The 27,952-nt window shown below is 37.9% G+C and overlaps 1 pseudogene; it reads right to left on the reverse strand.

Annotated features, from left to right (window-relative positions):
* LOC131658088 (uncharacterized) overlaps nucleotides 1–27,952 on the reverse strand; it is a 66,633-nt pseudogene extending 38,681 nt beyond the window's left edge.

Raw genomic sequence — 27,952 nt, forward strand, 5'->3', positions numbered from 1 at the left:
TCCCGTACCTTGATTCTCTGGTCGCAAGACCCTGTTCCTTCCCTTTGTTAGGTTTTCTGATATTCCTTTCCCTTATGGGATAAATATATTGGTGGCGACTCTGTTCATTTTTTCGCGAGCGTGCGACAGCTGGCGACTCTGCTGGGGATGTTGCTAGACCTGTTGCTGGTCCATCCTTAGTGAGTCGATCCTAGCCTATCCGTTTGTTTGTTTATTTACTGGGTGTGCTATGTTTTGTCTATACGTGCATTTATTTATTTTATGTATTTATTTTTATGTTTTTTTTTGCACATCATGCTTATTTCCTGCTTGCATATCATGTTTATTTTCCGCATGCATCTGGACTGGATTGGGATCCCCTTCGGGACCATATATTCTCACTGTTTGCAGGTTGGGTGGGATGTTCTATGAGGTAAAAGGCCCAATACCCAGGCCAGAGTTGACACATAGGATACCTAGGATAGAGTGGATAGTCATGACGCCAACAGAATGTCAGGTTCTGTTGATTGCGATCATGAGACCCACGACCAGCCGAGGTTCAAATGAGATACCGTTGTTGGCATGTATTTGCAACAATGATGGTGTTTCAGGAGAACTGATAACGCTGGAAGCCATTGACCTACCTTGACCTAGATTCACCTGCGAGTGGGGTGGGATATACATGACAGGTACCGTTGGTGACTATTCTGTTCTGTTGGTGACTATTGGTTCTCCTGGTATTCAAAAAGGTGTCGGACCTTTGATCCTGTGACATTTGACCTGTATCAGTCATTCAGAAGTTTGTATGGTGGTTACTAAGATTATATGGACCTTGATCCCATGCCTTTGCGTTGCATAACATCATTGCTTTATCCACTTCATTTATGAGGGATCCTAAAGTCTATTTCCAAAAAAAAAGGGAAGGAGAAAAAGAAAAAGGAAATAGAAAAGCGAAAAAGAAAAGAAAAGATACTCTATACAAAATAAAGCTTAGATTCCAAAAGAAAAAAGAAAAAAAAGAAGAACAAAAGTGTGTGAAAAGACTTTAGGATCTCCCATAAATGAAACATGCATTCATACTATCATGCATTTCATGGTTCTATCAGAAGCTTGTGGGGGCCTTTTCTACTCAGACTTTGACATCAACAAGACGATTAGCTTCTTACCACTATGTGCTCAAAAGTTAACATTGGAACAACTCTGTGGGGTTTTGACGGAGATGAGAACAGAAATGAGGACTAACATGAAACAATGTATGGAGGTTATTCAAGCCTTTTCTCTTTGACAAGAAGAATTGAGACAAGTTCCTCAGAGGCCAAATGCAAATGTTAATCTCACCCATGAGGAGGTCTTATGTATCAGAATGTTTGAAGCATAGTTGAGATTCCTATCACTCTTAAGGAGGAAACACATTATGAGAACAATTCGATCATTGAAGTCTTCAAGTTTCCGATTATTGAGATTGACAAAAGGTTCCACCTCTTGGAGAAAATATTGAAAGCCATAAAAAAGTCATGACTCCGTTGATTTGGGTATTGTTGGTTTGCGCTTGATGTCAAAAAACTGCAAGGGTCATTTACTCCCACTCTGACTGGTTTGGATATGGAAACTAAATTGGTAATCATCTCTTGTACATGTGTGGAGGTTGCTTGGGGCTCCCGCACGAGGGATAAGCAAGACGTACTCTTATCTTGAGCATTGCGCCATTTGCATTGCTCGAATCCCTAAAGGCATTACAAATTCCTATGTGACTTCGTCAGAATCTTCTTCCGTGTGGTAATCAAGAGTGTTCTTCATAATGCTTCTCATCCTCAAGGTTCTACTTCATATCTCAGTTGCCTTTTCTCATGATTTTCTTCTCAGTGGCCCTTGCTTGTTAACAGAGAGAAAAATATAAGAAACAAATTGATTGCCTTGTGCCCAGTTGCTTCCTCGTTTGTCAGGATTTCAGTTGGTTAAGATTTGTGTTTTGGGTCTTCTTCACAACAAATAGATCTCCTCAATCTGGTGACGATACAAGGCTATTCCATTTTATGAAGGCGAATACTTCTTCAACATCTATACTTGGGGCTCCCGCACGAGGGATAAGCAAGACATACTCTTATCTTGAGCATTGCATCACTCGCGTTGCTCGAATCCCTAAAGCAAGGCAAAAGTTTACAACTCATGGGTGACTTTGTTGGAGTTCTCTTTTGAAGTAATCTAAAGTGTTTGGAAGGAACTGCAGAAAGTATTCAAGCTCAACAAGTCCAGACGGAGTCAAGTCTCCTCAACAACGACACCCATTTAGTTTCTTACTGCATTCTCATTGTAATTTCTCATTTGTGTGTTTAAGCATCAATAGCATGTGAAAACTTGTTAATTTCTGAATGAAAATCATAATACATTGTCTATGTTTGTCTTGAAGTAATCCATTCGTTATCACTCATAAAATGTTTTGGCATTACGATACCAACTTTACTAATTGCTTGCTTATGCAAAAAGCTGAGGGAGAATGATGAAAGATAAAAATGAAAAATCTCTAATCATGTGTTTTCGAATAAAAACCCTACTGAGGATGTACAGGCATTGTTTCAAATCCCCAAACACCGGAGATATAAGGGAGATAGACCCTCGTTAACCCCTTTGAGCCTTGAAGAAGAAGTTTCTTTTCTAATCATAAAAAACCCTTATTTTAACCTTGGGGCAGGGTAGTGTTCATTTAACTTGATCGAGTGTTCAAAACTCACCCAAAGGTGCACATAAGGATACAACAATGGTTATCCTTCAAAAGGTTGAGGAATTTCAAAACCGCAATGATTATCCTTATTCCATCAAGAGGTCAAAAGAGGACGATGCCACAATGGTTATCCCTCATCAATCAGAGAATGAGGCAGTTACAATATTTCAAACAAATCGAGAGCAACGCAAGATCACACGACTTATTCAAAAAGTGAATAAAAAAAAAGAAAGCCCGCTAAGTCAAAAACTTGAAATAAGTGACTTAGGCAAAAGTTAGGGCAGCCCGCTGGACTCCAAAATAAAATTCAAGAGAATTTGTCCAGGCAAAAGTTATGGAAAGCAGAAGCGAAAAACAAGAATTACAAAATAAAAATCCTCATCAAAGGAACAAAGTCGTGTGATGATCAATCAGAAGAATAAGAAAGTGAGTGACTGCCATGTCCGAAAAACCTCATTGATTCTTCAACCATTTCAAACATTCCTTGTGAGGGATGAACACTCATGTCGAGTTAACTGAACATAGGACTGGAGAACATCACGAAGGGGGTGGGTACAAATAATTTTGAGCCTAAATCCTTTGTTTCTAAAAACCCTGAACCCGACCAAGTTACAACCCTTAAAAGTCCTAATTGAAGTAGGGTTTATTTTGAAAGCGCACTCCGTTGAGATAGCGTTTAACTGACTCCCAATGAAACGTGATACATATTTATGTTGGTATCGTATGTTTGCTTTATCTTCCATATGCAAAAATCGAGGTTGTGTCAACTAGTGATTCTGTCACAAAAGGTCGCAACCTCATTTCACAAAAAAGAGTTTTACAACTTCAAGACTAACATGGGCTTTGCATTAGAATCATCATTCTTAGAATTAACATTCTTTTGCATACAAAACATGTGCTTAACGTAAAGGAAGTTACCATGATGAGAATCAGTGAGTAACTTGATCACGTCAAAGTACAAGAGACTTGAGAACTCCGAGGAAGAAAAGCTAATCATCTCAAATGTTGACCATCAAGGGGCAAGTTATTCAAAGAACTCCGTTGGGCATGAACAGTTAATGCTTTCCTTGATTACCTTGAGGGGAAGAGTTTGAAGACTCCGTTGAGCGTGGTAAAGTTGTTTCCATATTTGTTTGACTTCAAAACAATGGAAGCTTGAAGATTCTAGTAAGATGTACCTAATCAGGGGCAATTGAATCGAGGTTCGACCTCTCAAATTCAACACATATGGGGGCAATCATGTCGATAAATCTCTTCAAGCTTTGATCAATTTGGGGCAATCATGTCGGTAAATCTCTTTAAGCTTTGATCAATCTGGGGCAGTTACGTCGAGATTCGACAAATCTCTCCAAGGATCCTTTAGGGAAAATCCCTTCATGGGTCATGAAGCTTGGGGCACAATCTTTTGAGCTATTTTATTCTCTCCCCAATCATAGGAGTTTATTTCTCCTGGAAACTCGGTCTCTCCCCAAGCACAGAGTTTATTTCTCCCGAGAGTTTGTTCCATTCCTCAAGCATATGAGTTTATTTCTCCTAGGAGTTGTTCTACTCCCCGAATCAAGGTTCCTTACCTGAATTTCTCACCCTCAACACGGTGAATCGAGGGAATCTCCTCAAGCTGAAAATCCTCCAAGCAGTGGCACATGGTGAGAAGTCAGAAATTATTCTTCAAGTCAAAGAAGGAGTACCTTACAAATCAAAGTCCAATATCTATTGGCACCTCCACATGGTCCTTAACACTAAGGGGATTCTCCATGGTGTTTACCTCACTAATGCCTTTATTTGGCACCCTGCATATAGTAGCCATTGCATATAACATTGCATCCTCAAAAGCGTAGCATATCCATCAAAATGGAGCATTACGCCACAGAAAGATTCAAACATGCATACAAAGCATAAGCCAGATAATACAAATTAGCACCCAATCAAGCCGGCGATACTCCCTCACATAAAATATTGTCCTTACAAACTCCGATTGATATCTGCTACTACATTACAAATCTCCTCATGCCACGGTGCCGATACTTGGTGTCCTAAATCTCCAAAAGAAGTCTCATTTTCTCTCTCCAACGTGAATCGGATACAATGTCTTTCTTCGTCAGAATCGTTGTCTCCGAGGTTATTTCCCGCATGCTGCGTGCATATTAGAGCGTGAATGAGGGCGGGCATTCAACCCATCTCATTTTTCAATCATTTGGATAACCATACTTGGTGTGTGGCAATTCGAACGATTGCCGCTCTTGAAGAGTTACACCCCGCCTTTGGCCTGAGGGATCAACGTAATTCTTATGCTTCGCAGGCATCAATATCTCCGTAATCTCCAATGGTTACTATCATCTTCTTATCTAGTCTAGTCGTCACTAGTCTCGTCGTGGTTATTTCTCGTGTGCTGCGTGCAAACTAGAGTGAGAATGAGGGTGGGCATTCAACCCATCTCATTTTTCAAGCGTCTGAATAAACCATACTTGGTGTGTGGCAATTCGAGCGATTGCCACTCTTGAAGAGTTACACCCCGCCTTTGGCCTGAGGGATTAATGTAATTCTTATGCTTTGCAAGCATCAACATCTTCGTGATTACGTCTTTTGATCGAGTCTAGTCGTCACTAGTCTCCGAGGTCCCTTCCCCCGTACGGGAAAACTTTTCAAGTCCAACCACCGTGTTGTCAAAGCCCAGTTCCTAACCTAGCAAACCCTTTTCAAAGCCCAATGTTCAACTTGGCAAACTATTTCGAAACCGAACCCCGATGTTGAGTCTCAGATCGTACGAGGTCTATTCTGTCCTGAATATCGTACGAGGTCTTCTCCCGATGTTGAGTCGAAGATCGTACGAGGTCTTCTCCTGATGTTGAGTCGTAGATCGCACGAGGTCTATTTCCTTTCTGTCTTGAAGATCGTACGAGGTCTTTTCCTGATGTTGAGTCGTAGATCGCACGAGGTCTATTTCCTTTCTGTCTTGAAGATCGTACGAGGTCTTCTCCTGATGTTGAGTCGTAAGATCGCACGAGGTCTATTTCCTTTCTGTCTTGAAGATCGTACGAGGTCTTCTCCTGATGTTGAGTCGTAGATCGCACGAGGTCTATTTCCTTTCTGTCTTGAAGATCGTACGAGGTCTTCTCCTGATGTTGAGTCGTAGATCGCACGAGGTCTATTTCCTTTCTGTCTTGAAGATCGTACGAGGTCTTCTCCTGATGTTGAGTCGTAAGATCACGCGAGGTCTATTTCCTTTCTGTCTTGAAGATCGTACGAGGTCTTCTCCTGATGTTGAGTCGTAAGATCGCACGAGGTCTATTTCCTTTCTGTCTTGAAGATCGTACGAGGTCTTCTCCTAATGTTGAGTCGTAGATCGCACGAGATCTATTTCCTTTCAGTCATTGTTTCATACAACCATTCTCTTTGAAAATCCTGTATTGACACCGTTACCACGTTACAAGCTATCACCATTCGACCATTACTCACCATAAACTTTTCCACCAGAAAAACAAAAAATCTCTTTCCCCAGCAGATATCAAAACAAAAACAAAAATAAGGATATCATTTACACCATCTTCTCTTTAGGACAAATTTCCGGTACTTTGATATTTAATCTTCTTCTACCTCGAATGTTCGAAAGGCTAGCGCCAATCTCACCTTCAGGTTTAAGACGATTAAATGGGGGCAGCTGTCATACCCCAAATTTGTCCTACCCCTTGATTTCTAACTGGCTTTAGCTTTGCATTTCATCTGCATACCTCTCATTAGGTCATCTAACATAACTCATGCATCATTAATCAATAACTTTGCATTGGACTAAGGATCCTGGAAGCTAGGGTTTTATATGGTAATTCACTGTGTGCTTCTTTCTCCTAAAGCTATAAGGCTTTCCTCCATGAGGATTCACCAAGGGCAAGAGGAATATGGGTTTTATATGTGGTGGATGCAATCGTTAATTCACCTGAGATTCATTGGATTTCAGTGTCGAGATGTTCTTGTGTGCTTCAATGCTTATTTTCCTCAAGAATTCCTCAAGACATTATTGTTATGGCAGTTTGAGGTATAATGCGTGTCACGGTGTGAGTGATGAACTTGTGGCTTCATTTTGTTCAAGGCATGTTTATTCTCTCAATTGCATGTGGCTTATAATTCGAGTTGACTTGGACTATTGATTGAATTTAAAGGTCCATTAAGAATGCAAATTAATTCGGATTCGAAGTTGAGTCAAGTGATTCCATGAATTCAATTTGTGCTCGAGATTATTTGATTGGATTCAAGTTCTTAAGTTCATGATTTGTCGAGAATTAATTCAAGCTTGCTAAAGTGGAAGATTATTCATATGTTTTTCGGTACACAAGTTTCAAGACTCGAGTTTCAAATGTTTAAAGATCACGATAAAAATTCAAGAAAAGTTCAAACTCATTACAAAATTCATGCTTATTAACCGAATCACCGGGTTACATCATTCAAAGGAAATTCATACAAAAATATATTGGGCTCCTATCTCCTAAAGTCTATAGTCTCATCAACGCAATGCTTCCATGCTGCATTCCATGTGCTTGGTTCTATACCAGATTTAATGCTAACGGTGTGAAACCTGGCTTCTACACATAAAACCAAAATTCTGCATCAGAAAAGGATAGCCAAAACTTAACGAAGTCTGCACATTTAAACAAAAAACCAACTGCTGAGAAAAAAGAAAAATGATCAATAACAAAAAAAAGATCGGGGAAACGTAACAGAAAGGGACACTCACCTCTAACAGAAATGCGGCTCTCTCTGAACTCAACCTCTCAATCTTCTTCCTGAATATTCATCTTCTTCTCTTCAATCCCAATCACAGCATAACCGAATTCTTCTTCTGAAAACTTTCCTTCACCCTTCACTGCAACTTCAATCAACATACTTCATTCTTCAACTTAGCCATTCTTCACTCCTCCGTAATTCTTCAATCTTCAACTTCACTCACCGACCTTCAATCACCTTCTCCAACCATAATCTCTCTCAATCGGATCCAATCTCCACAACCTTCGACTTTCTTCATCATCTTCATCACTATGAACAACAACAAACTCATCGTCTTCAATCACCATAACCTTCACAATCTCATTCTTCATCCTTTAATCAGAAGAAATCAAAACAAAAAAGGAGAACGATAACGAAGAAAAGAGAACTCCCCTGCAAGAAGAAAACGAATCGTTCATCTGTTCTTCAATGTTAACAACAATCTCCAACAACATCACCATCACCGATTCGTCATCTGAGTCGCCTCTGCATCACGTTCAACCACTGCGCTCATTCATCATCGCATCACAATGATTTCGTCATCTTCATCATGCTTCAATCATAACTCTGTGAGCGAATCTTCTTCACCTTGAATTCAACGCAAGAATAACAACGAACATCGCAAGAGCGCAATAACGTTCACGCATCAAGAGATTCAATAAAGAGACGAAGAAGTGAGGAGAAGGTTCAACGCGTGCATACTTGACATCTTCCTCTGGCTTTCTCGTCACTCTCCTTCGAAGCATCGACGCGGTAGCAGATCGGAAAGGATGAAAACAAATTGAGATCGGTGAGGACGGTGGTGACGCCGTAGAGTTTTGATCAGAGAAGGGACTGATGCAATACGTGAGAAGACGGAAGAGACGAAGGTTCATCGGAAAGCTTTCGCCGTCGCCGCTGAAGCCGGAGAAAGATCATTCGAGGAATTTGAAAGGTCGCGTAAATCATACCCTAATCCCCTTTTAATTTACATTTTGATTTAAATCTTGTCTACTGTTATTAATTAGGATTAATGTGTATATAAATGTGATAATCAAATGTTAATAATCTGAATAACACAAACAACCATGGGCCTTGCACGAAAATGCTAATTACACTCTCCCTAGCCCATGCACCGTTTTACTGAATCAATCTGTAACAAAAAATCCCCATTAGGCCTTCCACACGATTTACTATGTCCACCCCTGTAATCAGGCCCAGTTTGCTTTTTAACATAGTTTTAATTCATTTTGAAACTGCTGTTGCACCCCCCTTTTGCTGTTAATAGAAAACAAATAAAAATAGTTTCCCTTTTATTTCTTGCTTATTAATTCAGTTTTCTTACAAATAAAAAATGAATAAAAATATGGTTTAGATAGTTTTATGTGTGTACATAATTGTGGCATTTTTTATAGATTTTTAGAAATTAGTTCGTAATTTTTAATAAATCATTTACTTTGGTATGTTCATGTTTCTTTCGGTTTTGATAGATTTCGCAAAGTGATTTCGTTTAATACCTTAGGATCAGAATCTAATTGCCAATTTTTGTATAGTTGCAGTATACTAATCCATGATAATGTGTACAAAAAAATGATTTCCTAATTCTTTGTTTTGATTGGTATTTGGTTAGTTTCCTTTAGCTCGATTAATATGTGCTTCTAATAGATAATTGTGACGTTTGTGCTCTCAAACTGAAATGCATTCATGCAATAATGTTGGTTCCTTTTTGTACATATAATTAGGTATGTTTAGAGGTCCTAAGACCTGGAATTGAAAATTTTAAATCATGTTTTCCCATTTTACTCGATTTTTCCTTCTCACATGTAAATAACTTGTTTTTGGTTGACGATCGCGCCGTAACTTGTACAAATGACCCGTAATTTTGTGTGAAACTTCTTGGCATGATTTTGTGGTTGTTTAGGCATCTAGTAAAGGCTATTTTCTACTGACTTGTACCATTTGATTACATGTTTCTAACTCCATTCACAATTCGAAACCGTTTAGCTAGTATTGACCTAATGTTGTCTAGTTTTGGTTAGAATTTTGTATTGCTTCATGCTAATTGACTAATATAGATTAACATAGGATATTAGAACTAAATGAATGAGTTTTCTACTGACTTCAAGCCTAGTTCATGTGTTCACTTGTTTTTGCTTTGATTAATTGATGTTTGTCCGCTAATTGGTAAGTAACGACGCATGCGATACTTTGGTAACTTCTTGTGGATATTTTTGTACGATACCGTGATGCTTTTGTATTTGATTTGGGACATTCAATCCCTTGTTTTGCTACTGACTTGGGGCTTCTTTCTCTTGTTTCCATGCTTAGCCTCTCATTTCTTGCTTTGAGGTTGCTTACTCCTTACTATTGCTTGCCATGTTCCCTTAGACTCTTCCTTCTTTGTTAAGAGGAATTGAGATAGGATAGTTATCCTCGACCTTAGGGCCATTTGTAGATTAGAACAACATAGATTAGAATGTTAGATCTAGTTCCCTTTTGCATTCTTTTTCTTTTTAAACTCTTTAAAATACTTAATAAAAGGAAGATGCGAATCACAATAAGAAAGTGATAGAGAAATGAGTGGGATTCATTCCCTAATCTATTTCTCAATCACTTAGTGGCATAGAAACGAGTGGGATTCATTCCCTAATCTGTTTCTCGGTCACTACTTAATGGGAGGGAAACGAGTGGGATCCATTCCCTAATCTGTTTCTCAAACATTAATTAATGGGAGAGAAATGAGTAAGATTCATTCTCTAATCTGTTTCTCAAACATTACATAATGGGATAGAAGTGAGTGGGATTCATTCCCTAACCTGCTTCTCGATCATCATACATTTTATGTGATTCGAATCGTAAAGTAAATTCCCTTTAAAAAAACACCCAACCAAAAACACTTTAAAACACCTAACAATGGTTCAGACTAAAGAAAAGTAGAGAAAGGGGTGAGTGGCCCGGTATTGGGAACTGTTCACCACTCATCTACCCTAAAAGACACAAACCAATCATTTCTTTTTCTTTTGCCTCGTTGGCACCTAAGGGCAATGTCATTTCCGCTTGTACGCATCCTAGGTCGATCCCTTATGCAAAAGCGCGAACGTTGACTCCGCCCAATTAAAAAACACAAAACAAACAGAAAATCTTTAGCCGAGCTACGGTAACTCTGATTCCTGAAAGGGATACGTAGGCAGCGGGGTAGGGCCCGTGCGAGTATAATTCTTTATTTTCCCTACATTTTGCATTCATTTCTCATTTAGATATAGACATAGTTATACACCCTTTAGATAGAAACAAACATAGGTGGATACCATCGAGTACGATGGGCGTGAGGGGTGCTAATACCTTCCCCTTGCGTAACCGACTCCCGTACCTTGATTCTCTGGTCGCAAGACCCTGTTCCTTCCCTTTGTTAGGTTTTCTGATATTCCTTTCCCTTATGGGATAAATATATTGGTGGCGACTCTGTTCATTTTTTCGCGAGCGTGCGACAAAACAAAGCCAGACTGGTTGCTCAGGGCTATAGTCAGCAAGAAGGTATTGACTATACTGAAACCTTTGCACCAGTGGCCAGGTTAGAATCTATTCGCTTATTAATTTCTTTTGCCACTCAGAACAACATCACTCTGTATCAGATGGATGTTAAGAGTGCCTTCTTAAATAGTTATATAGATGAGGAAGTCTATATCCACCAGACTCCTGGTTTTGAAGACTCTAAGTCTCCAAAACATGTTTTTAAACTAAAGAAGTCATTATACGGATTGAAGCAAGCTCCTAGAGCTTGGTATGAAAGATTAAGTTCTTTCCTTCTGGATAATGGTTTCACTAGAGGAAAAGTGGATACTACTCTCTTTTGTAAAACCTTTAAAAAGGATATTTTAATTTGCCAAATTTATGTTGATGATATTATCTTTGGAACTTCTAATGCTACACTTGGAAAGGAGTTTGCTAAGTCTATGTAGGCTGAGTTTGAAATGAGCATGATGGGAGAACTCAGGTATTTCATTTGGATCCAGATCAATCAAACTTCTGAAGGAACTTATGTTCATCAGACCAAGTATGTGAAAGAACTTCAGAAGAAGTTTAATCTTTCAAAAAGCAAAGAAGCAAAAACTCCTATGCGTCCAACGTGTGTTCTAGGTAAGCATGAGGTAATTAAGAAGGTAGATCAGAAGCTCTACAGAGGTATGATTGGATCTCTTTTATATCTTACTGCTTCTAGGCCTGATATTTTATTAAGTGTTTGTCTGTGTGCAAGATTCCAATCAGATTCTAGAGAATCTCACTTAACAGATGTTAAGAGAATTCTGAGGTATCTGAAAGGTACTACTAATGTTGGTTTAGTCTACAGAAGATCTGAAGAATACAACTTAGTAGGATTTTGTGATGCTGATTACGCTGGAGATAGAGTTGAAAGGAAAAGTACTTCTGGAAGTTGTCAATTTCTTGGAAGTCACCTGATCTCCTGGTACAGCAAGAAGCAAGCTATAATTGCCCTTTCTACAACAGAAGCAGAATATGTTGCTGCTTCTGGATGTAGTACACAAATGCTCTAGATGAAGATTCAGCTAGAAGATTATCATATATATGAGAGTAACATTCCTATCTTCTGTGATAATACTTCTGCTATTTGTTTATCTAAGAATCCAATCTTACATTCCAATGCTAAACATATTGAGATTAAACATAATTTCATTAGGGACTATGTTCAGAAGGGTGTTCTATCTTTAAACTTCGTTGATATAGACCATCAATGGGCTGATATCTTTACCAAACCCCTTGCTGAAGATAGGTTTAAGTTCATTCTGAAGAATATCAGTATGGATTTATGCCCAGAATGAAAGGATGAGAAGTTCTGATATATGGATTAGATTTGAAATGATCAGTTTTTTTATAAGAAGTTCTGAATGTTGATCAGTTAGATATTCTGATTCTGTTATTGCTAACGTTTCATATGTCTAAGTTGATTAAAAATATCTTTTAAAGCAAAACAGCTGTCACCAGCTATTCCAGAAGATGAACACGTGTTCACTCTAATTGGACAAGCATGCGTGCAGTTGATTAAACGCCGCCCTAGGTAACTGTGCAAATCATTTCAAATATCACGTTTTACCCTAACGTCACTCATCATTAAATGCTAACTGACTCAATCTCTGTAATCTTGTTTATTCAGAAACATATTGCATTTCATTTCAAATCCATGCCTATATAAACTGATCTCCATAAAATTTCATCTCTTTCCATTCTCTCTTTTTGTCCGTTGTCTTTATTTGTTCATCTCTCTCTCATTTTGCATAAACCCTAGTTACTAAACCTTAATCTCAGTGTGAATCCATGGCTTCATCTTCAAATGTTCAATGCAAGGCATCATCGTCACATTAAGTTCAACAAAAGAGATCTGCAAATCCTCCTTTGAAGTCTTGTTCGATTCCTTATGATGAACTGGAGGTTCTCTACGAAAAAATGGAGGATTTTGAAAATCTTATGGCACATGATTTCAAAACCAAAACTGCAATGTTGGTACAAAGATGGTCAAATTTCTTTGAAAGGGTGATTGGACCAGTTTATCCCTTATTAGTTAAGGAATTCTTGACACATGCTACAGTTACTTCAACTGCCATCATCTTCTTTGTGCTAGGGCATGAAGTTGTTGTGACTGAGAAGTTGATAAGGAAATTGTATGGTCTTGATGGTATAGATGGAATCATTGGTGCTCTTCATGGAAGATCTGATTGGGATAAAATTGATCAAGAGTTGTTTTCTTCTGGTGTTGCCTCTCCTTAGACTACCGACTTGAAGCCTTCCTACAGAGTATGGGCTGAGATCATTCTGGGATCTCTCTATCATAGAAAACCATCAAACTCTGCTACCTATGTCAATCAGGATCAGAAGTATATATTATTCTGCATTGAAAAAGGCATGAGAATCAATCTACCAGACATTCTTTTTCAACATCTGAAGACAAATATTGAAGAATCAAGAGATGAAGAACGTCAGAAGTATCCCTAACTCAAGAAGAATACTATTCCTTTTGGAAGAATGATTTCAGATATTCTGATTGAGAGTGGCTTGATAGATGTTCTGAGAGCAGCTGGCTCATCTCAGAACTTGACTGTTATCTGAGGGAGTATTATGAATGCTCAGTCTCTAAAAAGGATGCAGCTGATTGAAAAGGTGACCACTCCTTCAAAAATGTTTCCAGATATTCTGACAAGAAGAACTCCTGTTGTGAGTTTATCTCATATGTTCAAAGAGGAGCTGGACAAATCTGTTAAACGCTATCTGAAGTCATGTGTTAAAGCACAAACTTCTGTTGATCCTGCTTGGATTCGAGGAAGAACTCTTCCATCTTTGGAAGAGTTAAGAAAGAAGGAAAAGAAGAAGAAAGAAAAGAAACTGAAGATAAAGGTCACAGAAGAAGGACTTGATGCTAAGCAAGCAAAGAAGAAGAAGAAACCTACGTAGTCTCTCAAAATACCCAGAACCGAAGAACAGTTTGAAAATCTCATTCATAAAATTTACCATGCAGATTCGTTTGACCTTCCCCCTTAGAAAAAGCCTCCTCCTTCTGTAATTCCATCTCTTCCACCACCACAAACAGAAACCAACCACTTCTTTCTACACCTGTTCTAAACCTTCAACCACTAAATGCTATCTTTCCCCAAATTCCTTCTGAAAATATATTCTCAACCACCTCCACCGCAGATTCTTCATCCTCCTTAACCTCTTCTATCACCTCTGTTTTGTTCTAAAGAGAATCTAAAACCTATAGTCCTCTTTACCCTGACTATCGTTTCACCTTCAATCCTCCTGAACCCTCTATTGATACTTGTTATGACTTGTTAATGTATAAGGTCAGAACAAGGTTGGATACTCTGAAAGCTGCTCATGACTCCAAGATGGATCATGTTGCTACTGGAAAGTTGTGGAAAACCTTTGAGAAGGATATTCAAACTGATTTTTTGAACATCCAGAAGAGATGCTTGGCTGATGCATCAGGATCTTCTGGTTACTTTTTGGAGTTAGATGATGGTAAGTACTATCATCCCATTAGGAGCTGGAAATCTCTTGAAGAGAAGGAATTTGCTGATGAGCTTTGTTAATGCATTGTTAATGCTCTGTTCTGTATTATTGTCTTATTGGCATCCATGCTTGGCTAAAACATAATAGCAGCTGAATGTAATGAATTGTACTCTTGCAAACATTAAAAAGAACAAAACAGGTACTGAAACAAGATGTTACAAGGAATGTCATGACATTAACCATGACATCGCGCCTGCAGAACTGAGGAAGGAAGATTCAGTGTTGGGTTTAAAAGATACAGAATATTCTATGTGAATATTATGTAATCCTATGTGGCGTAGTTTTAAAGGTCAAAGAATCAAGTCAGAATATTGAAGAATCAAATCTAAGATTGATGTTTCAACAGTTACTAATTTAGGAGATAAATTAGGTAACTATTGATCAAAAAGCCTTGTTTGTAGCAGAAGAAATCTGCTGATTTGTAACAGCAAGGAGTGCTGCGTTTTTAAGCCCAAGTCCAACTAGGATCAGGATATATATATAGGAATCTTTGTAGCCTTGAAAACCTAACGATCATAATGTAGTCATTAGGGTTTGTTGTGTAAGTGAACCACCCAGGTTGTGGGATGGTCACTGATTTGTACCTCGAAGCCTGTAGGTAAGAGGTTTATTATATACACTCAGAAGCTGTGAAGCAATGAGTGAAGATTGTGCTCTTGGAACTACTTCATTATGTATATTTAAAATGATTGGTAATTAAGCCGTCGATGCAGTGGCTGAGCTGTTAACTGCTAGACATCATTGCTATGGTTGGGAGTGGAATGGAGATATTCCATATCTAGGGAGAACCTAGGTAGAGGGGTCATTGGGTAGTGATTAAGTGAGGAGTTGTGAACTGGGAGTTTAACTCTGAATTGATACTGCTAATAGTGGACTTCATCCCTGGCTTGGTATGCCCCCAGAGTAGGTTGATTGAACCGAACTGGGTGAACAATTCTGTTGTGTTGTTTATGTTTCTGCATTACTCATTTGTAAATTCAGTTTGGATGTCATAACATCGTGCATGACATCAGTGTGTGATTTAATGACTGTGCTAACACAGAATCTCTGCTAAGCAGATTTGTTAATGGTAACTGAACTGATATGGGATCCTAACACTTCCAGACTTCTGGATGTTAGATGTAATAAATAATTGAGGGATCTGTATGTACTGCCTCAGCCAAGCTGATGACAGACCAGATGTCACAACATCGTAGATGACATCTGGGGTCTGTATTACCAAAATTTCAATTGGTATCAGAGCAGGCATCCTGTCTGTTTCTGGATGAGATTCATGGAAGATACTTTCTGGTTGTTGGAGGTAGTTGATTGTTTGAACATTCATGTTCATATTGAATGGTCCCTAGAAGTGGAGGATGAACCTATGTGTGGAAGACTGGACCAAACTGACCATAACAGGTGTATTCTCTTGGCAAGGGAAGATGGTGTTACTGATATCATATTGGTTGATGTGGGAGTGAAGAAATTGGGGTGTTTTATTCAGCATATAGCAAGGTACAGAGAAGAAGATCGTCAAAACCTTCATGCGGGAGTGAAGTTAATGATAAGGTATTCTTTGTGCTTATCTGTTTCTTTCTGGTCAGAATATTGGTTAGGTCTTGTTGTGTTTCTTGAAGAAGAGGCAAGCATATTGTTGGATTGTTCAGCTGCAATTCTTGGATGTCATGCTTACAACTGGTTCTGGGAGTAAGCATTGTGTAATCTCTGTTGATATATGGCTATTTTCTGCTGCATAGCATCTGATGCATAATCCTATCTTTGAAAGAAGATCTCTAGGGTGATATGGTTTTCAACAGAATTTGTAGCAGATTGTTTTCAACTTTAGTACAAGTGTCAAAGATACTTGAGATCTTTTCTCAAGTCCACTCATAAAGGCATGGTTATTGAGGTTGAAGAGGTTCAAATGATCAGTGTTCCTCATATTCATCTGCAAAGGTGTTTGATGATCTTCAAGATTGTCAAGAATTGTGGGTTCCAAGAAGAAGGAACTGATGGCATACTGGTTTGCAGCTACCAGTTGAAGAACAGATGCTCTGGTGCTGAACTTATGTAGTGTGAGTACATTTGTTTGGAACCTACTCCTGATCTGGAAGAGGAGACATCTGCTTTTTGTGTTGATTGGTCAGAATACAATCACTTGAACCTTCCATCCCAAATGTTAGTTTATTTCAGGCATAAGCTTATGGGAGTTGGAAGAAGAGCTCAGTGTAAGTGAAAGGATTCATTCAGGTTTTCTTTTCAAGACCTCTATGAAAATCCAAAGATGAGCTTGTATCTGGTATGTCCTGTTGATCAAAGGAACCAGATGTGTGAATTGTTTTCTTAATCATAGAACAGTTAGTGGTGAAAACTGAATACTGTGCATCGTGCATAGTGAAATATGGTTTTGAATTTTGTGTGATGATTCAAGGGAGTCAGATTACTGTGTGGAATCTGAGGTTTTTTTTTGGAGTTATGTCATAAGTGAATCTGTTCCAGAAACCTTGTTGAGGGAATCTCTTCATGGGATACAGATTGTGGCATCCATTATCTCAAAGCCAGAAGAGAAGTCTGAAGAAAAGTTTATTGAGATATGGCGTATATTATCCCTTAATCATGACTGATGTGTAGCTGAGTTGATGAAGTTGGTCGTGCTTTCTTTATCTTTCTCCAAGTGTCATACAGGAGATGTTGAATGAGAAATCCAAAGAGTCTAATTGAATGATGTCATAACAGATGTTGTAACATCATTTTCAAGAAGAATGCTTTCATGTATGAAGAAGAGATCATTTAGAAGGAACTGGTGTGAGCAGAAAGTTCTAGCTGAGTGACTAATAGGTGCTCTGATGGGAGACTTAGTACTTATTGGATGTACAGCCTGAATACAGATTCATATACTCTGTCGGGAGCTAATTATGTGTATGAAGTGTTCATGGTCTAATTTGATCTATGCATCTATTATAGTTATGTGTTATCTTCAATTAAGCACTAAGAAAGGCAATGGCTGACTGGTGAGTTGATTCAAGAAGAAGAAATATATAAGAGATGGTGAGTATCTTGATGAGAGCTGGATATTTACATCAACTATGTGGAAGAAGAAGAAGAAGAAGAAGATGTATGTGATGCTTTGTTTTGTATGTTACATCACAACACTTGAAGGCACCAGTAAAGATTAGATTCAGACCTATCTGTTGAAGAGATGTTCAAGAGCTATTTAGAAGGTTCTTCTATTTTAAGGTACATGAAGTGGCAGTCTGGATCTTGTGTAGCAAGCAAACAAAGGATTCCAAATTTGGAAAGTGTGGCAGTTCCAAATGAAGAATGCTTCAGGTTAAGGACAATTATTCAAAACATCCTTATGTTGTAATTCTCAGGGGAAGTATGAAGTATGACAAGACATCAATCAGTGTAGGTGGTGGAACACTCAGAGGTATTGATGAGATTTCAAGTCTGATAAACTAATGTCTTGCGTGATGTCATAACATCACTATATCTTGTTGGTCTGGAAAACTATCTAGAATCTAGCATGTGAAGGATGAAGAAGAAATATTAAGTCCGAAGTGACAGTTCTAACTTAATGTGGATTAGAATGAGCAGATTCTGATCTTGGTGATGGTAACATGTTCTGGCAATTCGTGCTTACTTTCATGATGAAGACCTCAGTAGTCAGTATGACTATGAAGACAGAAGTCTGGTGAGATGATCAACACAGCTATAGATAACAAGGATTCTTCTAATTCTAATTGGAAAGTATGTTAATCATTATGAGAAACATCATATCAAGGAGGATCTCAAACTATCTTGACAGACCATGATCAGAGTGCAACTTGGTAGGGTTATGATCAACAAGTGGAAGAGGTGACAGTCCTGTATGTTGAGTCTGTGGCAACCTTTCTATGGAAGCATCAAGTGTCAAAGGGTTAGTTGATTATTTCAGGTGGAGATAAGGTGGTAGACTTGAATCTGTTGAAGAAAGAGAAGTGGAATTAGTTGAATGCACTGAACTGTTCAACTGTATCTTAATGTTATACAAGATGTTATAACATCTGATGTGAGTTATTTTGTAATAGTGAAGAGTGTCAGATAGTTGTTGGGCATTAGGTGCGCTCTTGAAGATATGAAGATGAGTCTTATATTTTTCATTCATCATTACAAGTTTTCCTGTATGAAGCACAAATTATCTCAGATAGGGGGAGTATCTTCTGGGAATGATTGAATCTAACCATGTGCTTCTGGTATCCACAAATCTTGATCTGGTCTAGTAGCTGCATGTCAAACAAGTGTTAGAAGGCTCTTCACAGTTGCAGTATACAGTCTCAAGGAGATCAGAACAACAGAGGTCTATGACTAATAGGTCAGTAAAGGAGTAGGAGGTCTATTATGTGGTCTCTTAAAGAATCTTAAGCTATGTGCTTGTGAGGTGAAAGAGGGACAATGTCTGACCGGATGTCATAACATAGTTAAAGACATTGATTCTGCAGAGTCAAACAAGGAAAAACTGTTTTGGAAAGAGTAATTGCTTTGAGAACTGTTTCCTAATTAATAGCTTGACCATTGAACAAGACCAAAGACTATCGTTACTTCCTATGATCCTCCTATGGCTATAAATTAGCATCTTCGCAGCAGGCTTCAGATGTCAAATTGCTTAAAGATGTGTTTCGTGTGTGTCTGTGTTGGGTGCGTCCAGATTTGGTATTGCGATGGGTTCCTCTACCAAAATCTGTTCAGAATAACACAGGATGAGGAAATCATGGATCTCTACCAAAGGTGTTGCAGAAATAACAAGGACATGCATCCTCTTGTTCAGTCTTCGAGAAGGGAGACGTTTTAGTTGTGATTTGTGATCTGAGTTATGAACACAATTGTGATTTGTGTTCTGAGTTACAAGGGCTAGTTCTTGAAGAACTACAGTGGCAAGAATTGGTTCTCGTATCTTCTTCCTCATGTGCAGGGGGAGTTACAGGTTCTTCCATTGCATATTATGACATCGTATACATCTTTGTCATATTATGGCTAAAAAGGGGGAGAGAGGCAGATGCTGATTTTGCTACTGTCAAAAGAAACAAAGGAAGATTTGAAGACAGAAGTAGAAGCAGACTGAAGATGTTATGATGGGGTTCAGCCCAGGTATCCTGAAAGTTGAAGCAGCTGCTCTTGGAGTTAATTATGTATATTTAATTTGTATCTTTATGTTTAGTTTTAGCCACAATAAGACAAAGGGGGAGATTGTTAATGCATTGTTAATGCTCTGTTCTGTATTATTGTCTTATTGGCATCCATGCTTGGCTAAAACATAATAGCAGCTGAATGTAATGAATTGTACTCTTGCAAACATTAAAAAGAACAAAACAGGTACTGAAACAAGATGTTACAAGGAATGTCATGACATTAACCATGACATCGCGCCTGCAGAACTGAGGAAGGAAGATTCAGTGTTGGGTTTAAAAGATACAGAATATTCTATGTGAATATTATGTAATCCTATGTGGCGTAGTTTTAAAGGTCAAAGAATCAAGTCAGAATATTGAAGAATCAAATCTAAGATTGATGTTTCAACAGTTACTAATTTAGGAGATAAATTAGGTAACTATTGATCAAAAAGCCTTGTTTGTAGCAGAAGAAATCTGCTGATTTGTAACAGCAAGGAGTGCTGCGTTTTTAAGCCCAAGTCCAACTAGGATCAGGATATATATATAGGAATCTTTGTAGCCTTGAAAACCTAACGATCATAATGTAGTCATTAGGGTTTGTTGTGTAAGTGAAACACCCAGGTTGTGGGATGGTCACTGATTTGTACCTCGAAGCCTGTAGGTAAGAGGTTTATTATATTCACTCAGAAGCTGTGAAGCAATGAGTGAAGATTGTGCTCTTGGAACTACTTCATTATGTATATTTAAAATGATTGGTAATTAAGCCGTCGATGCAGTGGCTGAGCTGTTAACTGCTAGACATCATTGCTATGGTTGGGAATGGAATGGAGATATTCCATATCTAGGGAGAACCTAGGTAGAGGGGTCATTGGGTAGTGATTAAGTGAGGAGTTGTGAACTGGGAGTTTAACTTTGAATTGATACTGCTAATAGTGGACTTCATCCCTGGCTTGGTATGCCCCCAGAGTAGGTTGATTGAACCGAACTGGGTGAACAATTCTGTTGTGTTGTTTATGTTTCTGCATTACTCATTTGTAAATTCAGTTTGGATGTCATAACATCGTGCATGACATCAGTGTGTGATTTAATGACTGTGCTAACACAGAATCTCTGCTAAGCAGATTTGTTAATGGTAACTGAACTGATATGGGATCCTAACACTTCCAGACTTCTGGATGTTAGATGTAATAAATAATTGAGGGATCTGTATGTACTGCCTCAGCCAAGCTGATGACAGACCAGATGTCACAACATCGTAGATGACATCTGGGGTCTGTATTACCAGAATTTCAAGCTTGAAGTAGTACACCCACTTTCTATGGTCGTATGGAGGCCTAACTATCATGTTCTGACTGGCGACTTTCAGTCAATATTCAACTGGTTAAGGGAGAATCCCTCTACTAAAGCACCAAGTATGGTATATCCAGAAGTTGAATATCCATCAGAACTAGTTGCTCCTACACCTCCTCAGAATTTGGCTGAAATTCTTCTGGCTTTAGAAACTCCAGATGCTAATATCCCTTCTCCTATGTATGTTGAAGTTGCTGATGCTGAGACTCAAGATGCTGAGAATCAACCTGCTAGGCAATCTCCTATTAAGGAAAATCAAGATGATGTTCTCATGGTCTATGCTGCTGTTGAGAATCCTTCTCTTATGGACAATAGATGTGATGCTTCTTCTGTTGGACCTTCTGTTCTGATGAACACCATGAAGGCTCTTCAATAGAATCAAGCTGATTTAGCTTCTCGTTTGGATAAGCATGAGGATACTCACAATGAGTTCAGATCTTTCATGAAGACGCAGAGTGAAGGCACTACTGAGATTAAAAACCTCCTGACCAAGTTAGCTTCTAAGCTAGGCTAGTCGTAGTCTGTCTTGGTCTTAGATGTTTTCTTGTTTTATGCATCTGTTTTTCTTGCATCTGCTTCTATCCCTCTTGTACTTCTGATATTCTTTTTGCTAATCAATGAAATATTATCTTCTTCACTTTATGTGTCTTTTATCATCTGAATCTTTTAATGCTTTTTGATGTTATGACAAAAAGGGGGAGAAACATGATAATTGATTTGGTTTATTATATCAGTTACCAGGATTAAGTCTCAACATTTCTAACATTATTTGCAAGTTCTGTGTCTTTGAAATTTTTTGCAGGATTGAAGATATTCTGAAAAAGCTCAACATGAGAAGCAAATACATGGGGAAATGCAATTCTATAAAGAAGCATGCTTTTGGAAAATTGAAGCTAGCTTAGTGCTGTGAAGCTTCAAGATCAGAAGCAAGAAGAATGTTCTGATATTCTCTTTGAAGAATATGCTCTGATACATTTTCTTCTCTTAATTGCTCTGATACATGTTCTTTCTTAGAAGAATGTTCTGATCCATTCATGCTCTGATTATTTTTGTCTAGTATGCTCTAAAACATTTCAGGATGTAATGATGCTCTGATGATGATCTGATACATTCAAGAATGTTCTGATACAATCAAGCATGCTATGATTCAAGAAGAAATTCAAAGCTCTGAAGCTGTCCTATGGAAGCAAGAAGCAGAAGCTCTGAATGTTCTGAAGTTCTAGGCAAAGTGAACGTCTCTACCGAAATGGAAAATACTCAGGGAAGTCTTTTATTTATAAATTCTTCTAGTATTTATCTCAGGGGGAGATTGTTAATCTCAAGGGGAGACATATTCACACACTCTGATTATATGCTTATGCTATATCTGTGTAATTTTCTTTGGTCATCTGTTATTCTGATTGCAAATTCATATCAATTATATATGTTTTTGTCATCATCAAAAAGGGGGAGATTGTTAGAACAAGATTTGTTCTGATCAATATTCTTGTTTTGATGATAACAATGTATATGAATTTTGTATAAGACAATGTGGTACTCTAATCCTTTGCATTTTCCATTTCAGGAAATATTTAGGGGGTATGCATAATTCAGCGCTAAGAAGCACTGACTCAGAAGGTTCAAGATTGCAACATCAGAACATGCTCTCGCAAGACATCAAAAGATGGTCAAGCAGAATCAGAACATGGTATATGAAGCATCAGAAGAACATGAGATTAGAAGCAGAAGCACTGAAGTTCTTATGGTATCACACTCAAGCACTTCAAAGTCTGAAGACAAGAAGATGCTCTGCACCAAGCTGAATGACTCTGATTATTCAAACGTTGTATTCATAAATCTGGGATCAGAAGCAAGTACAAGATGACAGGCTATTAAGTCTAATCTCTGACTGACAAAAGGAACGTTAGAAGCTACAAAAGGCAAAGTCAGTAAAAGCAGCAAAAGCATGGCTCGAGGTAGTTGACAAAAGTGTGAAACATTAAATGCAACGTTGTACTACTCACGCAATGCATTAAATGCTCCCAACGGTCATCTTCTCAAACGCCTATATATAGAACTTCTGATGTGAAGCTCAACACAACACTTGCGCATTATACAGAAACGCTGTCAAACTCAAAGCTCACGAACTTCATCTTCAACCTCACAACTATTGTAATATTTAGTGAGTGTTAAGCTTAGAACTTAAGAGAAATATCACAGTTGTGATTATAGCTTTCTTAGAAGCAATTCATACTCTTGCAAACACTTATTTTACATTGATTGTAAAAAGTTTCTAGAGTGATCAGTTGATCAGTAGACTCTAGAAGACTTAGAAGTTATCTAAATGGTGTATTCCTAGAGTGGTCAAGTTGTGATCAGTATACTCTAGAAGACTTAGAAGGTATCTGAGTGGAAAACCATTGTAATCAAGATTGATTAGTGGATTAAATCCTCAGTTGAGGTAAATCACTCTAAAGGGGTGGACTGGAGTATTCCAGGATGAAAATAATTGTCTTCACTGTTTTTATCTTAAGAGTTTTAAAGTCACACTTATTTAACTCCCCCCTTTCTAGGTGTTTTTCTATCCTTCATTGAACCGGTATTAATAATAGCAATCAAAGGTGTACCATTAATAAAGCACGTACCTTGGATTAGCCTATCATCGGTAGAAGCCTCCGTACCAGACAATGCAAACACTTTCCCTTTCGCTTGCTCCTTCTTCGGTTTGTCACACTTGGTACTAATGTGACCTTGCTTTCCACAATTGTATCAAGTCACTTTTGAACCACTTCTACACTCGTGAGACTTGTGACCCACCTTGCCACACTTGAAACATGTCGCATCAGACTGAGGACACTTAGAAATACGATGTCCCTCAACACCACACCTATAGCACTTGACAGGAGTGTGAGATCCTCCCCCCACTTGGTTTCTTGCCATTACCAGCTTTTTTCTTTCCTTTACCATCATACGGTTTCCCACAAAATTGACCTTTCTTCTCATTCATATCCTTGTAGTGAGAAGCACTCTCCCTACTATCCTCATCATAGATTTGACTTTTGTTAACCAACTCCATAAAATGATTAATTTGTTGGTAACCAATCGCCTTCTTAATATCAGGCCTCAAACCATTGACAAACTTCAAACACTTAGATCTCTCCGCATTCATAGTATTGTAGTGAGGACAATACTTGATAAGCTCTTGAAATCTAGCAGCACATACAACAACAGTACCATTTCCTTGCTTCAACTCAAGGAATTCCACATCTTTCTTTCCACGGAAATCTTCCAGAAAATAGTTTTCCGAAAATGCATCGCGAAAAAGATCCCAAGTAACTGGAACACCTTCCTCATCAAACCTCTGAGCCATATTGCCCCACCATTCCTCAGCTTCCTTCTCCAGCATGTGAGTACGAAACTACACTCTCTAAGCATCAGTGCAATTCATAACCCGAAAGATCTTCTCGGTCGCTTTCAACCAAGCTTGAGCTTTATCTGATTCATGCTCTCCTTCAAAGGTAGGAGGATTTTTCCTCTGGAACTTCCCCAAAGCACGATACTCATCATCATCATCATTCCGATTTCCAGTCAACATCCTCAATGCATCAGTAATGGCATCATCGTTCCTTCCAGGAACCATCGTCCTAGTACAGCCAACAACCAAAATAGACAAAACAGTATCGATCGTGTCAGATACACAAATCTAATACATCGGTAATAAAGACATTAACGACTCATGACCAACTGGTCGACCATGCTCTGATACCACTATGTAACAACCCCAAATCTATACTACTCAAATAAGCATACATAAAGCATAATCAGAGTAACTAAGCATGCACCACATGAAGGTATTACACTCTTCTTCCAAATAACATGCAATGGTCAACACTTTGCAACATGGATTAAATAATTATCAACACATGCAAATACCACAGCGGAATAAAAACATCTTATCAACATAAATGGCCAAACATGAATGATTCCCATAAATCATTCGCCATACCTAAACATCTTGGCACTAAGGTTTCTCAACAACAACATCATATAAATATCATGTATCAACTCAAACATGAATATAAATGAGGCATACATAAATCCTCAAACATAAATCCAAACAAACAGATACAAAAGATAACCCTAACCCAAGTGTTACATTGACCAGGGCACATGACCGACTACCTAGTCAAAGACACAAAAAGGAGAAACACAACTCCAAGCTACTCCTCACGAGAAGCACCGCTATCCTCGGTACCTGAGCGATGTCGCATAAGAACATCATTCCAACCGAAGGGGTGAGAATTCGAGTTACAATAAATCAGCATGAAATAGGAAATGCATAACAAACATATATAGTCCCAAAAATTCTCCAAATAGCATAAACATGTATCACATCTAACACATCAAGGATCACATGTTATGGCATACGACATATCTCATCACATAAGTCATGTATAACATACTTATTCATCACCATCTAAATAATACACAAGTATACGCATTTCAAGTATACATGATACCCGCATCTATACAATTACACAAGTGTTTCCCTATACAATTCATGTATAATAACCATCAACACGTCACAATTATGTACACATCACAACAAATGTACATATTCGCATCACATCATCAAATTCCACATGTATGCATATCATCATCAATAATCATCCACATAATCATATCACACAAATCACACAATATAAACATTCACACCGACACGTGTGACTCAAGTGTGACTCAATGCGATATGCATGTGGATCCTGTCCGTTATCATTTTCGGTCACGCCAATTGTCTTTCCTCTATAGACTAGATAACCACCTCAAAGCTCCATACGGTGTTAAACTTTCCAACCCCATTCGGCACTAGGTTTGGGACAAGCAAATAATCTCCACGAGAATACCCAACATTGCCTCTTCCATAGACTCATGCTAGTGTAAGTGTGCAACCAAACAAGGCTCATGCATATAAGACCACATATCTTACCATACATAAGCATACAAATAATTCCCATCATAGAATTATTCCACCAATTTCACAACATACAACCAACATGACTTCATCACATCAAGGCAACACAACATCATCATCAAAACAGTCCCAAACCATACACGAACATGAAACAATACAAGAACAAGTCATGTAATTCATCGCCTCATTCCACACTTATATAATTCCACACAAATGCATACAAATAACATTTATTATTCCCAAATATCCAACATATATGAAACAAGGTAACATCCATATATCATACCAATTCACACTCACATACATGATTCAATGCAATATATTTAACTACCAAAACATATTCCTAACCATTTATTCACATGAAGTTACATAAGGTATATCATGAAATCCATCTCCTTCTCATCAAACATGCAAAAATAAATTATTATGCATTCTTCACCAAGTGCATCCAAATGTTTCTCATATATGTTAATTAATCAAGTAATAACACATAACAAGCATTTAAAAGTGATAAGCATACATAGCATACCCCAAATAAATGAGAAAATAAAACAGTTCTGCACTCAGTTCACGCCGTCACCCTACAGTTGCACCGCGAAACACAAGTCAGTAGCCAACGTTTAAAAACTTACTCAGTTCGCGCCGCCACCACATGTTCGCGCCGTGAACACAGGTCAGAAGCGTTTTTCTGCACGAGTTCCCAACATCCAAATCCATGTTCCAGCTCAAAATTGCACACGAAATTCACATACATATCATATATACAACTCATATGTACCACTAGATTCATCAAAAACGCATTAATCATGCAAATCTATGAATTTCACCCAAATCCCAAAAGTTAGGTTTTCACATTCTTTCCATGAAACATGCTATAACTCAAAACCCACACATATAATCATGGTAAGAAGCATTATAACATATCATTTCCATCAATTACAAGCACAAACACAAGAAATTAGATTGAAATCTCATGAAATAAGAAAAATCCCCAAATTTCAATTTCATTTCCCAACACATACAACATTACCTAGTCATACTTATTAAGATAACAAGGATTCTCCCCCTTACCTCAATCTAGATGGAAACTTTTGTCCTCCCTCTTCAAGAATTCAATCCCTTAGCCTCCTCTCTATTCTTGCCTCTTATATTCTCTTTTTCCCAAATGATTAGGTTTCTCTCCTAACTCTAACTAACTCTATTCTTATCATTTGGGCTTAACCCAACTCACTCACTCATTCTAACCAAATTAGGCCTTTTACTAGATAATTGCTAATTCTAACACCCAAGTCTCATTATTTAAACACACAAATATTCATATGATGCAAATATTCATCAAAACACACAAATTAATTAATTATCACACAAAATAATAATTAATTAAATAAACATCAAATAATATAACACAGACACGAAAAACGGGTTGTTACATCAGTAGCTAAACACCTTATAGTCTTAGCCGCTTAATCCAACGAAGCATCAACGAATTAGGAAAACATATATGATTCATAACTCCAAGTCTAGGATGAGTTCCTCTATGAAGCTCAAAATCAACAATATTGTATGCAGCCTTAACCATAGCTAAGACAATATCAAAGACACAAAATATGATCAAAATATGACTAAATATATTCAACATGCATGTACTATCAAAATTTGAATATCTTTTAATACTATACATCAAATATAACATCAACCAAAGAATAAATATATTTCCTACAAAACTTGCATTATATAATCACATATACTCTTTCTACTTTTAGAAAATGAAAAATCACATAAACAAAAATTGTTTGCATTACATGCAGTTACGATGATTCATGGGTTCAAATGTATTTTATTAATCATATATAGTTGAACTCTTTATAGTATCTTCATAAGTGTACAAAATGGTTTGAGAATAACTTACAACATATACAAATGAAACTCACTTAAAATTGGCTGAAGCTGAAGCTCTTCATATTTAGGTGGTGGTGCAGCTTCTCCCCCATCATTCTTCTTACTCTTCAT

Source organism: Vicia villosa, linkage group LG1 (assembly GCF_029867415.1).
Source record: "Vicia villosa cultivar HV-30 ecotype Madison, WI linkage group LG1, Vvil1.0, whole genome shotgun sequence".
NCBI classification, from domain to species: Eukaryota; Viridiplantae; Streptophyta; class Magnoliopsida; order Fabales; family Fabaceae; genus Vicia; species Vicia villosa.